The sequence below is a fragment of the Physeter macrocephalus genome, chromosome 21, assembly GCF_002837175.3.
Source record: "Physeter macrocephalus isolate SW-GA chromosome 21, ASM283717v5, whole genome shotgun sequence".
In the NCBI taxonomy this organism is placed as follows: Eukaryota; Metazoa; Chordata; class Mammalia; order Artiodactyla; family Physeteridae; genus Physeter; species Physeter macrocephalus.
Window position 1 is genome coordinate 115,837,316 of NC_041234.1, and position 13,569 is coordinate 115,850,884.

Genomic DNA, 13,569 nt, shown 5'->3' on the forward strand with positions numbered 1-13,569 from the left:
AAGCAATTATACTCTAATAAAGATGTTAAAAAATTTAAAAAAAAATCTGTCACATTGTGCTGTGATTTTGTAGTTTCTATTATATTTAATTCGAAATGTCATTTTAGCTTTAATTATAAGGAATATACACACACGTGATTTATATCTTTGATAAGAATAATATGAGAATAGTTAAAGCCAGTGCTTGGGCCTCTGCACAAATTATCTTTCTTTTAAAAAGAATAAACACATTATTCAAGTTTTCAAAGCAAATGTGAGAAACACTGGGTTAAATCTCAAGACTTCTATTCGAGTTGAATGTGTATATATATATATATATATATATATGTATATATATATATGTATATATATATATATATGGGAATCAATTTTCTGTCGATGGTATTGAAGCCATGAGACTAGCACAGAGAATAAGTAGAAAACAAGAAAGAGCTTATGACCGACTTTTGAGAACCATTAATATTGAAAAGTGAAGCAGAGAGTAAAAATAAGCCAGTAAAGGAGACAGAGAAGGAGAAGCTGGAGAGGTAAGGGGACAACCAAGAAAGTGTGGTGCAATAAAAGGGGTATTTCAAGAATGAGGTAATGATGAGAGGTCATGTTAGGAAAGGACTCAGAATTGACCACTGGCTCTAGCTGAATTCTTCCCATTGACAGATATGGGACTACTCATCCTCCATCCAAAACCCATTCCAACTTATGGCATATAGCCAATAGGTGACCAGCTAAACATCAAGTAGGCCTTAATAATACCCCCCTCCCTTGCAAGCTTGAATGCTGGCTCTTTTAATGTGTTTTTATCTTTCTGTGACCAAGCCCAGTTCCACCTGCCCAACATGGCACCAGCTTGATGCTGACTCTACCTCCCTGAGTTCTCATATCTGACTCTTCTGACATTCAACCTGCTTTCAAAAACTTTTGCTATAGCCCAGTTTTCGGATCTCTCCTAGTCTGCATCAGTGGATCAGTCTGGTTTGCAGTATTTAGCCCAGGTCTTCACCCATTCTTCTAGTACCAATCAGACATCGAGAACTCTGCGTAACTTCATTTCGTCTTCATAGATCCCCTTACGACCTCTTTTTCAGTCAAGATATTTCCATTCTACCTGAACTACTTCTCCTGCTTCACTCTCTGTCCATCGTTACCAACAGTCTGTTACAGCAATGAAAGAAGTCAATAACCAGACATCTTCACCAGTATTCACAATCAAATCCTCAATTTTCTGTGGGTCCCTTACAGTTTATATTTTATTCCTTTCTGCATAAAGACCCACTTTTTATAGTGTACTCTACTCCATGCCTTTAAATCTACTCTATTCCAATGCAGCAGCAAAGAGATGACTGTCAGCTAAATTGCACTTTCCATTAAAAAAATTAAGTACCTTCTCAAAGAGCACAAGATGACATATTTCAGCCCAGCCACTGCACTTACTGCAGAGTTTGTTTTAAAAACTCACTGTAGAATTTTAAGACTATATGTGTAGCTTCCTCATGGGTCATTAGGGCATACTATGCAGGCTTCAGCAAGGTGATTTTGTAAAAATCTACACAAGTTAATGAATCCAAGTTTCATTAAATTGTTAATTGCATTCAGTGAGAAACTGTGTGGTATTACTTTCTACAATTACCGGAAATCACAGCAGAGGAAGCTCTGGGAAATTGGAAGGGCAAGTATATACAAGTCAGGAACATGCGTTCCTTTTGGATTCACCTCTGGTTAACCTTGAGCATTGCCCCCACAGGATTCTGAGGTGGCTGTGGGAACATCACTTGCTGGGAAACTTCACCAGAGTGAATTGAATTCCAAACTATAGAAAAATCATGCAAGGCAACTCCCATGTAGATCTGACACACTTCAGACTGCTCCAAACTTGGGCATAGCCTTGAATTCCTAATTGTGAGTTATGCTTATCATTTTAAGTACCAAGAAAAGCATATACCGAAGTCAGAAGAACTGGGTTTCAGTCCTGGCTTTTTCATATGTTAGAGAAGGAAAAGTCGGTTTTCCTTTCTCAGGAGCAATTTTCTCCTTTGTAAATGGGTCATAGATCCATATTCTGCCTACCTGCTTGTGTTTGTGAGGGTCAAATGAAATCACATCCTTTCAGGGAGAGGCAGCTCACCACCAGCCCTGAGCACCCCTGCAAGTCCTTGTTGACTGTGCCAAACTGCAAGGCTTATGGGTCTCCTGATACTAAGCTGTTTCTGTGGCTAGTCACATAGGCAACTATGTAGGTCAAGGCGACCACAGCATGACTACTGTGTAAATGTTCACTCCCTGGGGAAATGTTACTGGCTTGGCTTGTTTGCTGCTTGCTACCACGTTTGCTTCTTGTTCAAAATGCACTGAGTCCCTGGCCCTGGTTTCCTCAGCTATGGTGCAATGGAACCTACCATGTACCTAGCATCTATCTGGGCCCGTCACATTACCCCGTGGGACTTGGAAGCAAGCTTCCCTTCCTTGGAAGCGAGGGAAACTGTACACTTATGCTGATGTTTACCTTGTTTGTTATGCTGTAAGAACAAACTGTTTTGCTTTAATTCATTAAGTCCCATTATCTACTTTCAACTCTTCTAGGGTTGTAACAGGCTTAGTCCCTGCCATCCTCTATGAAGTTAGGGCTCTTCCCTTAAATACTCAACCCTCAAATCTTCTTTCTCATATGGGACCACAGCTTCAGTTATCATCTATGTGCTAAGGATCCCAAATGTATGACTTCAGCTCTTCTCTCCTATGTTTCTAGACCTCATATTCATCTGCCTACTGAACAGCTCCCCTGGGTAACCTCAAGTTATAACAGATAACTTCAAGTCCACCTGCCTACCCCTAGGCTCAATATCTCCTTCACCCCCTACTCAGATCTGTCCTTCTCCTTTTGCCTATCTTGGTTAGTGAAACCACCCACTGCCTAATGTTCCCAGTTAGAAACCATGCATCATTCTCAAGAACTCCTTTCTCCTTATCAATCCCTCCAAAACACATGCATTCAATTAATCACCATTTTCCTTAACTTCTACCAATTTACCATATCTTGATTCCATTACTTCTCCTCCATCCCCACTGCCACTGGTCTAATGTCATCATCTTTTGCCTAAATATACCTTCTTTCTTTCCCTAACACGTGAAAAATTTATTCTTGTTTTGGGAATTTACATTTGCTTGTCCCTCTATTTGTTCAAACTGCATAACTTATCATTAGTATCTCACTTCTACTTATCTCACCGACATCATCTTTTGCCATCAGCCTAACACCACCACCTTATGCTCCAGTAATAAAAAATAATAATAATTACTTGCTGTTTTCTAAACTTGGAAAGCTATTTTACTCTTCCTTGTCATCTAGGATGTACCACCCAGATCCTTCTTCAAGGAAGGATTTCTTGCCTCAGCTGCTGGGAATTCTGTCAGTGGACAGCCCTCAACTGGCAGATCTTTGAAGGATTGCCTCAGTTGCAGAGAGCTGCCTTGTGCAAGGTCATACCCCTTCCCAGGGGCAACTCACATCTAATGACCAAGGCAGGAGCATAAAGACGTGGACATTTTGGCCCAAAAGGGGACAACTCATAACCCTGTGAAGCCATTTCAGCTTCTGAGGTCCTTGTGGTATCCTCCTAGACCTGTTTCACAACTAGACTTCTCCCTCCGATCAGTCCTGTTTCTTCTCCTTCCTGCCATAAGTATTGAACCCAAGGGTATTCCTTAATAAACAGCCGGCACACTAAACTCCAACTCAGAGGCTGCTTCCCCGGAAACCCAAGCTATGACACCATCACACAGGCTATTTCTTCTTTGGGACAACAAGCTCCTCTACTTGTCCCCATAGTGAACACCGAATGATCCTTAAAGAATCAAATCAAGCATCACCTCTTTGGTGACCCCTTCCTTGAACTTTCTCCTCCACTGCCACCCCACCAATGATGTTCATAATTACATAATCCTTCTTTTGTTCTACTATTATGTTTTGCAGTAAATTCTACTAGTGCACTCATCACAGACTATTATATAATTCATTTACCTGTCTGTATCTCTTAATTACACCTGTACTCCTTCGTGTGAGGCTCTATATGTTATCTGTCTTTATATCTCCACCATCTAGCACAGTTACTGGCACATGATTGGGGCACAATAAATACTCATAAAATGATAATACTTCAGTGGAGAATTAGGGAATGTCATTTCACACCCACATGTAAATCAATGAAGTTAGGACACACCCTCACACCATACACAAAAATAAACTTAAAATGGCTTAAAGACTTAAACATAAAACACGACACCATAAAACTCCTAGAAGAGAACAATGGCAAAACATTCTCTGACATAAATCTTACCAGTGTGTTCTTAGGTCAGTCCCCCAGGGCAACAGAAATAAAAGCAAAAACAAACAAATGGGACCTTATCAAACTTACAAGTTTTTGCACAGCAAAGGAAACCATAAACAAAATGAAAAGACAACCTACAGACTGGCAGAAAATATTTGCAAACGATGAGACTGACAAGGGCTTAATCTGCAAAATATACAAACAGCTCATACAACTCAACAACAAAAAGACAAACTACCCAATTGAAAAATGGGCAGAAGATCTAAATAGACATTTCTCAAGAGAAGACATACAGATGGCCAACAGGCACATGAAAAAATGTTCAACACTGATAATAATTAGAGAAGTGCAAATCAAAACTACAATGAGGTATTACCTCACACTAGTCAGAATGGGCATCATAAAAAAGCCTGTAGACTTATTATTTGTAAATAATAAATGCGGAGAGGGTGTGGAGAAAAGGGAACCCTCCTATGCTGTTGTTGGGAATGTAAATTGTTGCAGTCGTTATGGAAAACTGTAATGGAGGGTCCTTAACAAACTAAAAATAGAGCTACCGTATGATTCAGCAATCCCACTGCTGGGCATATATCCAGACAAAACTATAATTCAAAAAGATACATGCGGGACTTCCCTGGTGGCACAGTGGTTAAGAATCCGCCTGAGAATGCAGGGGACACAGGTTCTATCCCTTGTCCAGAAAGATCCCACATGCTGCGGAGCAACTAAGCCCATGAGCCACAACCACTGCGCCTGTGCTCTAGAGCCCGCGAGCCACAACTACTGAGCCCACATGCCACAACTACTGAAGCCCTCGAACCCTAGAGCCCATGTGCTGCAACTACTGAGTCCACACACCGCAACTACTGAAGCCTGCATGCTCTAGGGCCCATGTGCCGCAACTACTGAGCCCATGTGCTGCAACTACTGAAGCATGCGCGCCTAGAGCCCATGCTCTGCAACAAAGGAAGCCACCACAATGAGAAGCCCATGCACCACAACGAAGAGTAGTCCCTACTCGCTGCAACTAGAGAAAGCCCATGCACAGCAATGAAGACCCAACGCAGCCAAAAATAACATAATAAAATAAAATTCAACTTTAAAAAAAAAGATACATGCACCCCAATGTTCATAGCAGCACTATTTACAACTGCCAAGACATGGAAACAACCTAAATGTACATCAACAGAGGAATGGATAAAGAAGATGTGGTATATATATATATATATATATATATATATACATATATATATATACACATACATACATACAATGGGCTACTACTCAGCCATAAAAAAGAATGAAATAATGCCATTTGCAGCAACAGGGTTGGAACTAGAGATTATCATACTAAGTGAAGTACATCAGAAAGAGAAGGACAAACACCATATGATCTCACTTGTATGTGGAATCTAAAATATGACACAAATAAACTTATCTATGAAACAGAAATGGACTCACAGACATAGAGAACAGACTTGTGGTTGCCAAGGGGGAGGATGGAGGGGGATGGAGTGGGAGTTTGGGGTTAGCAGATGCAAACTATTATATATAGAATGGGTAGACAACAAGGTCCTACTGTATAGCACAGGGAACTATATTCAATATTCTGTGATAAACCATAATGGCAAAGAAAATTTTAAAGAAAGAATAGATATATATATGTATAACTGAATCACTTTGCTGTACAGCAGAAATAAACACAACATTGTAATCAACTATACTTCAAAAAGTCACCAAGTTATGGTACTGCAGGATGTGTTCATATATCAGTTAACACTCATTCATTCAGCAAATATATGTTGAGTACCAACTATGTGCCAATCACCAGATTTCCTACAGGGTCCACGAGATAAACAAGACAGATATGGTCCCTTTATAATTTAGCAAAGAAGACAGACACTGAATAAGTTAGTAGAAGCACTATGAGTGTTACGAAGGAGAAGTGCAGAGCATTATAGTATTCTATAGCAGGAGACCCTAATCTAGCCTAGAGGGCTTAAATTGAGGTTTAACAGAGTAATTTACAAGCTGAAATCTTAATAGTAACAGTTAGCTAGGTGAAGGAGGAAGAGGAAGAGAAATCCAATAATTTGAAATAGGATGTGTTAGGACCCCGAGGTGGCAAAGAGTATGACATGCTCAAAGATAGGAAAGAAGACTGGAAATAAATGCCAAGAACTGTCACTGGAAAGGTAACTTGGAGCCAAATTTTAAAAAAATTTAAACTAATGGTAGCATGTTAGAATCTTACTTGGTGGAATTCTGCATCTATTGAAGAATAATTTAGTCAAATAGCAACATGATTGCCTGCTGTGTTGATGACAGATTAGAAGGAAGAGAGACTGGAGGCAGAAAGACTGGTTAAAATATTGTTCATTAATTTATTTATATTTCAAAACATATCTTTAGGTGAGAAATGACGACTGCCTGTCCTAAGGCAGTAGCAGATGGGTTAGAGAGAAGGTTTTACATAGTAGAGATTTCTCAAGTGGAATTGGAGGACTTAATGACTTATTAAATATAGGAGGTGAAGAAGAGGAATGAATTGAGAAATGCCTTAGATTGTCTTGTAGAATATCTGAGGATAAATTAATAAGAGTTCTTCTCTGCCAAGACAGAGGAGTCAAGAACTGAGCCTCTAGAGGAAAAAAATTAGATTTATATGGCTATACCTAATCAGGTGTTTATTGATGATAAATGTGATTTTCTCTTTATATAGAAATCAAAATACCACAGCAGTAGGATCTGACATTTTCCTCCACTCCTCCACCAAGCTTAAGTTATTTATTCATTCAGCTAATACATATTTATTGAGCCCTGCCTACCATGCGCCAGGCACTGGGCCAGGCAACAAGGATAGAATATTGAAAAAGACAGATTCATTCCCTGCCACCATAGAGCTGAATTTTATCGAATAAATAATCTGATCAATTTATACTCCAGTGTTTCTCTGTTCTGTGTATTTTTTTTAATTCTGAAAAATTCCCATCAATGTGGACTGTAAATATTTGTCATCCTTTTAAATGGTAAAGCTACTAGGAGACATATATGCATTGTGAGTACTTACTTTCAATATTCACTTTTCTTTATAGTAACAAAAAATCTATTTAAAGGAGCTTTTCAAACTGACTCCAAGTACCCAATCAAATTATCCAGATTAAATACGGATTAGGTACTGTCAGCATGGGGGTTGCTTTTTCAATTGAAATCAGTGATGGCTATTTTAACATACACTTCTCTTTGGGGAAGAGTTTCCAAAGTTACTGTCTCTGGCTGTTGGTTAAACACAATTCTGAGTGTGTAGAAAAGGTAAAATGGCCAACACAGGTGAAAAAAAAAAAAAGCACAGTGTCTATTTCATAGCTCCATATTCTTTGACTCCTGGGAACTTGTTATTGTGTCCTCAAGAAAGGACTGTGGTGGTGCCTTGCCAGGCCTGTCACTGGCCACTCAGTTGCAACCCTGAGTCCTCTGCGGGGTTTTTTTAAAGTAGTGAGTTCACTACATACCCTGTTACTGTCCAGCCTGGAAAGGGGGCTATCAGGAAAATAAAGGCACAAGATTTCTCTCATCACTGGAGTCAAAGATCAAGCAAGAAATTGTTTAATCTCTGCCCCACACATCATGATACATGAATGCCCTCATTGGCATATTGGTTTCCTTTGTGAAATTTAAATCTCTGTAAAATGATGGATGGATCTTTAATAAATCAGTAAATTAATTAACTGTCCCCGAAGCGTAATGAAATACCTTCTAGTGGCATATATCTTGGCCTCACAGTCAAGTCAACAGAATATACCTTTATTCCTGGCTATATTGTTTTAAAAGCAGAATGGAAGGCTTTCACGATGTATCTCCTAAGAAGCAGAACAACTAGTTTACCTTTTCTACATGAACCAGACTGACCACTTAAAACCAAGTTTGTGAAACAGGGAAATCCATAGTGATATATAATGGCCCTACTACATGTCAGATGCCCTTCTTGGAGCTTTAAATGCATTACCTCATTTGATACCCAGAACAATCTTCTGAGGCAACTATTATTATCTTCACTTTTTAAAATTAGGAAATCAGTGTTACAAAATGCTTAAATATCTTGTCCAAAGTTTTCCAGCTAGTTACTGCAAAGTAGGATTCAAGCCTACGTCCTACTCCGAGATCCATGTCCTAAGTCATAGTGCTCCTTTCATTTGAAGATGCTTACTATGCTCCTCCCAATAGGAAGATTGATTTTACTAAGCCCCTTATGCTCTCCACCAATCACCTTGGATTGTAAAATATGTAATCACCTTATATTTCCTGACATGCAAGAAATTATTCCCTCTTGAACCATTCCCATATCCATTTGCTAGGGAGAACAGAGTACAAAACCAGAAACAACATGGTTTCTGGAGCAGCTGCACCAGACCCAGGCCTGGAGTGCCTACCTCCACATTCTTTATTACGTGAGGAAATAAAGCCCTTAAGTGCCATGACCTTTGTGGGGGTTTGGGGTTTTGTTTTGTTTTTTCTTACATTCAGCCAAATACAATCAATGCAGCAATATAAAGGAACCAATAAACTGTCCAGGACCACCAGGGATTTTCCTAGAACACACACACGCACGTGCCCACGCACACACACACACACACACACACACACACACACACGCACACACTTTAACTGAAAAAAATCTAAATATGTACATGATAAAAAAACACACAGAGAAAGCATGTTGAATAATATGTGAACATGGTACAAAATCCAAATAATTAAAAAAGGATGTATGGTGAAAATTCAGTCTTCTTTCCATCCCACAGAATCCAACTCTCCCAGTTCCACTCCACAAAGGCAACTGATAAGTTTCTTCTGCAACTTCCAGCAATTTTGTATACAAATCAAACATAAACTGAAGCACACTGTACGCTCATTTTCCACCTTGACTTTTCCCCCTTAAAAATACATCTCAGACATCATTCCATATCATAAATCATGGTACTCTTTTAAATAGCTGCATAATATTCCATTATGTGAATATACTATCATTTATCTGACAATTCCCCTATCTTATTTCCCACTTGGTTGTCTTCTATTTTTTCTTTAAGCATGTTCATGAATTCTACTTGATAACATTTTGTTTAGGTTATTTTCTTGATATTTAACTGTGATTGCTCTATAGTTTTTTTTTTCTTGTTTCCTGAGGTAAGCCTGTATCACTATAAGCTTCCCTCTTAGTACTGTTTTTTCTGTGTCCCATCAATTTTGGATCATTGTGTTTTCATTTTCATTTGTCTCCAGGTATTTTTTGATTACCTCTTTGATTTCTTTAGTGAACCACTGGTTGTTTAGCCTCCATGTGTTTGTGTTTTTTGCAGTTTTAATTTGTTTTCTTGTAGTTGATTTCTAGTCTCATAGTGTTGTGGTGAGAAAAAATGCTTGATATGATTCCAATTTTCTTAAATTTACTGAGGTTTGTTTTGTGGCCTAGCATGTGATCTAGCCCAGAGAGTTTCATGGGCACTTGTTATAGAATGTGTATTATGCTGCTGTGGGGTGGAATATTCTCTATGTATCTATTAAGCCTACCTGGTACAATGTGTCATTTAAGGCCAGTGTTTCCTTATTGATTTTCTTTGTGGATGACCTGTCCATTGATATAAGTGGGGTGTTAAAGACCCCTACTACTATTGTGTTACGGTCAATTTCTTCCTTTATGTCTGTTAATATTTGCTTTGTGTATTTAGGTTCTCGTGTTGGGTGCATATACATTTACAATTGTTGTATCTTCTTGGATTGTTCCCTTTATCATTATGTAATGTCCTTCTTTGTCTCTTGTACCAGTCTTTGTTTAAAAGTCTATTTTGTCTTATATAAATATTGTTAAACTGGCTTTTTTAAAAAATTTCTATCTGCATGGAATACCTTTTCCCATCCTCTCACTTTCAGTCTGTGTGTGTCTTTAGATCCAAAGTGAGTCTCTCGTAGGCAGCATATATACGGGTCTTGTTTCTTTTATCCATTCAGCCACTCTGTGTCTTTTGATTGGAACATTTAGCCCATTTACATGTAAAGTAATTATTGATAGTATATATTTGTTTCCATTTTGTTAATTGTTTTAAATAGTTCTTTTTCATTCTTTACTTCTTCTTTTGTTCTTCTCCCTTGCACTTTGATGACTATCTTTAGTGTTATGTTTGGAGTCCTTTCTTTTTCTGGGTGTCTATCTATTATAGATTTTTGGTTTGTGGTTACCATGAGGTTTTTATATAGCAATTTATTTATATACATGATGATTTTAAGTTGATCTCTTAACTTCCAAATGCATTTTTAAAACCCTACATTTTTACTCTTCTCCCCTCATGATTACTGATTGTGACATCATATTTTACAACTACTTGTTCTGCATATCCCTGAACTGCTTATTGTGGATATAGATGATTTTACTACTTCTTTTTAATAGATCTTTAGTAGAGTATAATTGCTTCACAATTCTGTGTTAATTTCTGTTGTACAACAAAGTGAATCAGCCATATGCATACATATATAGCCATATACCCTCCCTCTTGAGCCTCCCTCCCACCCTCCCTATCCAACCCCTCTAGGTGGTCGCAAAACACCAAGCTGATCTCTCTGTGCTATGCTGCTGCTTCCCATGAGCTATATATTTTACATTTGGTAGTGTATATATGTCAATGCTACTCTCACTTCCCCCCAACTTCCCCCTCCACCCCAAGTCCTCAAGTCCATTCTCTATGTCAATGTCTTTATTCCTGCCCTGTCACTAGGTTCATCAGTACTATTTTTTTTTTTAGATTCCATATATATGTGTTAGCATACAGTATTTGTTTTTCTCTTTCTGACTTATATCATTCTGTATGACAGAATCTAGGTGATCCACCTCACTACAAGTAACTCAATTTCGTTTCCTTTTATGGCTGATTAATATTCCATTGTATATATGTGCCACATCTTCTTTATCCATTCATCTGTCGATGGACATTTGGGTTGATTCCATATGCTGGCTATTGTAAATAGTGCTGCAATGAACATTGTGGTAAATGACTTTTTTGACTTAATGGTTTTCTCAGGGTATATGCCCAGTAGTGGCATTGCCGGGTCATATGATAGTTTTATTTTTAGTTTTTTAAGGATCCTCCATACTGTTTTCCATAGTGGTTGCATCAACTTACATTCCCACAAACAGTGCAGGAGGGTTCCATTATCACCACACCCTTTCCAGCATTTATTGTTTCTAGATTTTTTTGATAATGGCCATTCTGACCAGTGTGAGGTGATACCTCATTGTAGTTTTGATTTGCATTTCTCTAATAATTAGTGATGTTGAGCATCTTTTCATGTGCCTCTTGGCCATCTGTACGTCTTCTTTGGTGAAATGTCTATTTAGGTCTTCTGCCCATTTTTTAATTGGACTGTTTGTTTTTCTGATACTGAGCTCTATGAGCTGTTTGTATATTTTGGAGATTAATCCATTGTCCATTGTTTCATTTGCAAATATTTTCTCCCATTCTGAGGGTTATCTTTTCATCTTGTTTAGGGTTTCCTTTACTGTGAAAAGCTCTGAAGTTTCATTAGGTCCCATTTGTTTATGTTTGTTTTTATTTTCATTACTCTACGAGGTGGGTCAAAAAAGATCTTGCTGTGGTTTATGTCAAAGAGTGTTTTTCCTATGTTTTCCCCTAAGAGTTTTATAGTGTCTGGCCTTACATTTAAGTCTTTAATCCACTTGGAGTTTATTTTTGTGTATGGTGTTAGGGAGTGTTCTAATTTCATTCTTTTACATGTAGCTGTCCAGTTTTCCCAGCACCACTTATTGAAGAGGCTGTCTTTTCTCCACTGTATGTTCTTGCCTCCTTTGTTGTAAATTAGGTGACTATATGTGCGGGGGTTTATCTCTGGGCTTTCTATCCTGGACCATTGATCTAGATTTCTGTTTCTGTGCCAGTACCATACTGTCTTGATTACTATAGCTTTGTAGTATAGTTTGAAGTCGGGGAGCCTGATTCCTCCAGCTCCGTTTCTCTTTCTCAAGATTGTTTTGGCTATTCGGGGTCTTTTGTGTTTCCATATGAATTGTAAAATTTTTTGTTCTAATTCTGTGAAGAATGCTGTTGGTAGTTTGATAGGGATTGCACTGAATCTGTAGATTGCTTTGGGTAGTAGAGTCATTTTCACAATATTGATTCTTCCAATCCAAGAACATGGTATATCTCTCCATCTGTTTATGTCATTTTTGATTTCTTTCATCAGTGTTTTATAGTTTTCTGAGTACCAGTCTTTCGCCTCCGTAGGTACATTTATTCCTAGGTATTTTATTCTTTTTGTTGCAATGGTAAATGAGAGTGTTTCCTTAATTTCTTTTTCTGATTTTTTGTTGTTAGTTTACAGTAATGCCAGAGATTTCCGTGCATTAATTTTGTATCCTGCAACCTTACAAAATTCATTAATTAGTTCTAGTAGTTTTCTGGTGGCATCTTTAGGATTTTCTATGTACAGTATCATGTCATCTGCAAACAGTGACAGTTTTACTTCCTATTTTCCAATTTATATTACTTTTATTTCTTTTCCTTCTCTGATTGCCATGGCTGGGACTTCCAAAACTATGTTGAATAAGAGTGGCAAGAGTGGACACCCTTGTCTTGTTCCTGATATTAGTGGAAATGCTTTCAGATTTTCACCATTAAGTATGATGTTTGCTGTGGGTTTACCATATATGACCTTTATAATGTTGAGGTAGGTTCCCTCTGTGCCCATTTTCTGGAGAGTTTTTATCATAAATGGGTGTTGAATTTGTCGAAAACTTGCTCTGCATCTATTGAGATGATCATATGGTTTTTCTCCTTCAATTTGTTAATATGGTGTATCACATTGATTGATTTACATATATTGAAGAATCCGTTCATCCCTGGGATAAATCCCACTTGATCATGGTGTATGATCCTTTGAATGTGCTGTTGGATTCCGTTTGCTAGTATTTTGTTGAGGATTTTTGCATATATATTCATCAGTGATATTGGTCTGTAATTTTCTTTTTTTGTAGTATCTTTGTCTGGTTTTGGTATCAGGGTGATAGTGGCCTCATCAATGAATTTTGGAGTGTTCTTTCCACCGCAATTTTTTGGAAGAGTTCGAGAAGGATGGGTGTTAGCTCTTCTCTAAATGTTTGATAGAATTCACCTGTGAAGCCATCTGGTCCTGGACTCTTGTTTGTTGGAAGATTTTTAATCACAGTTTCAATTTCATTACT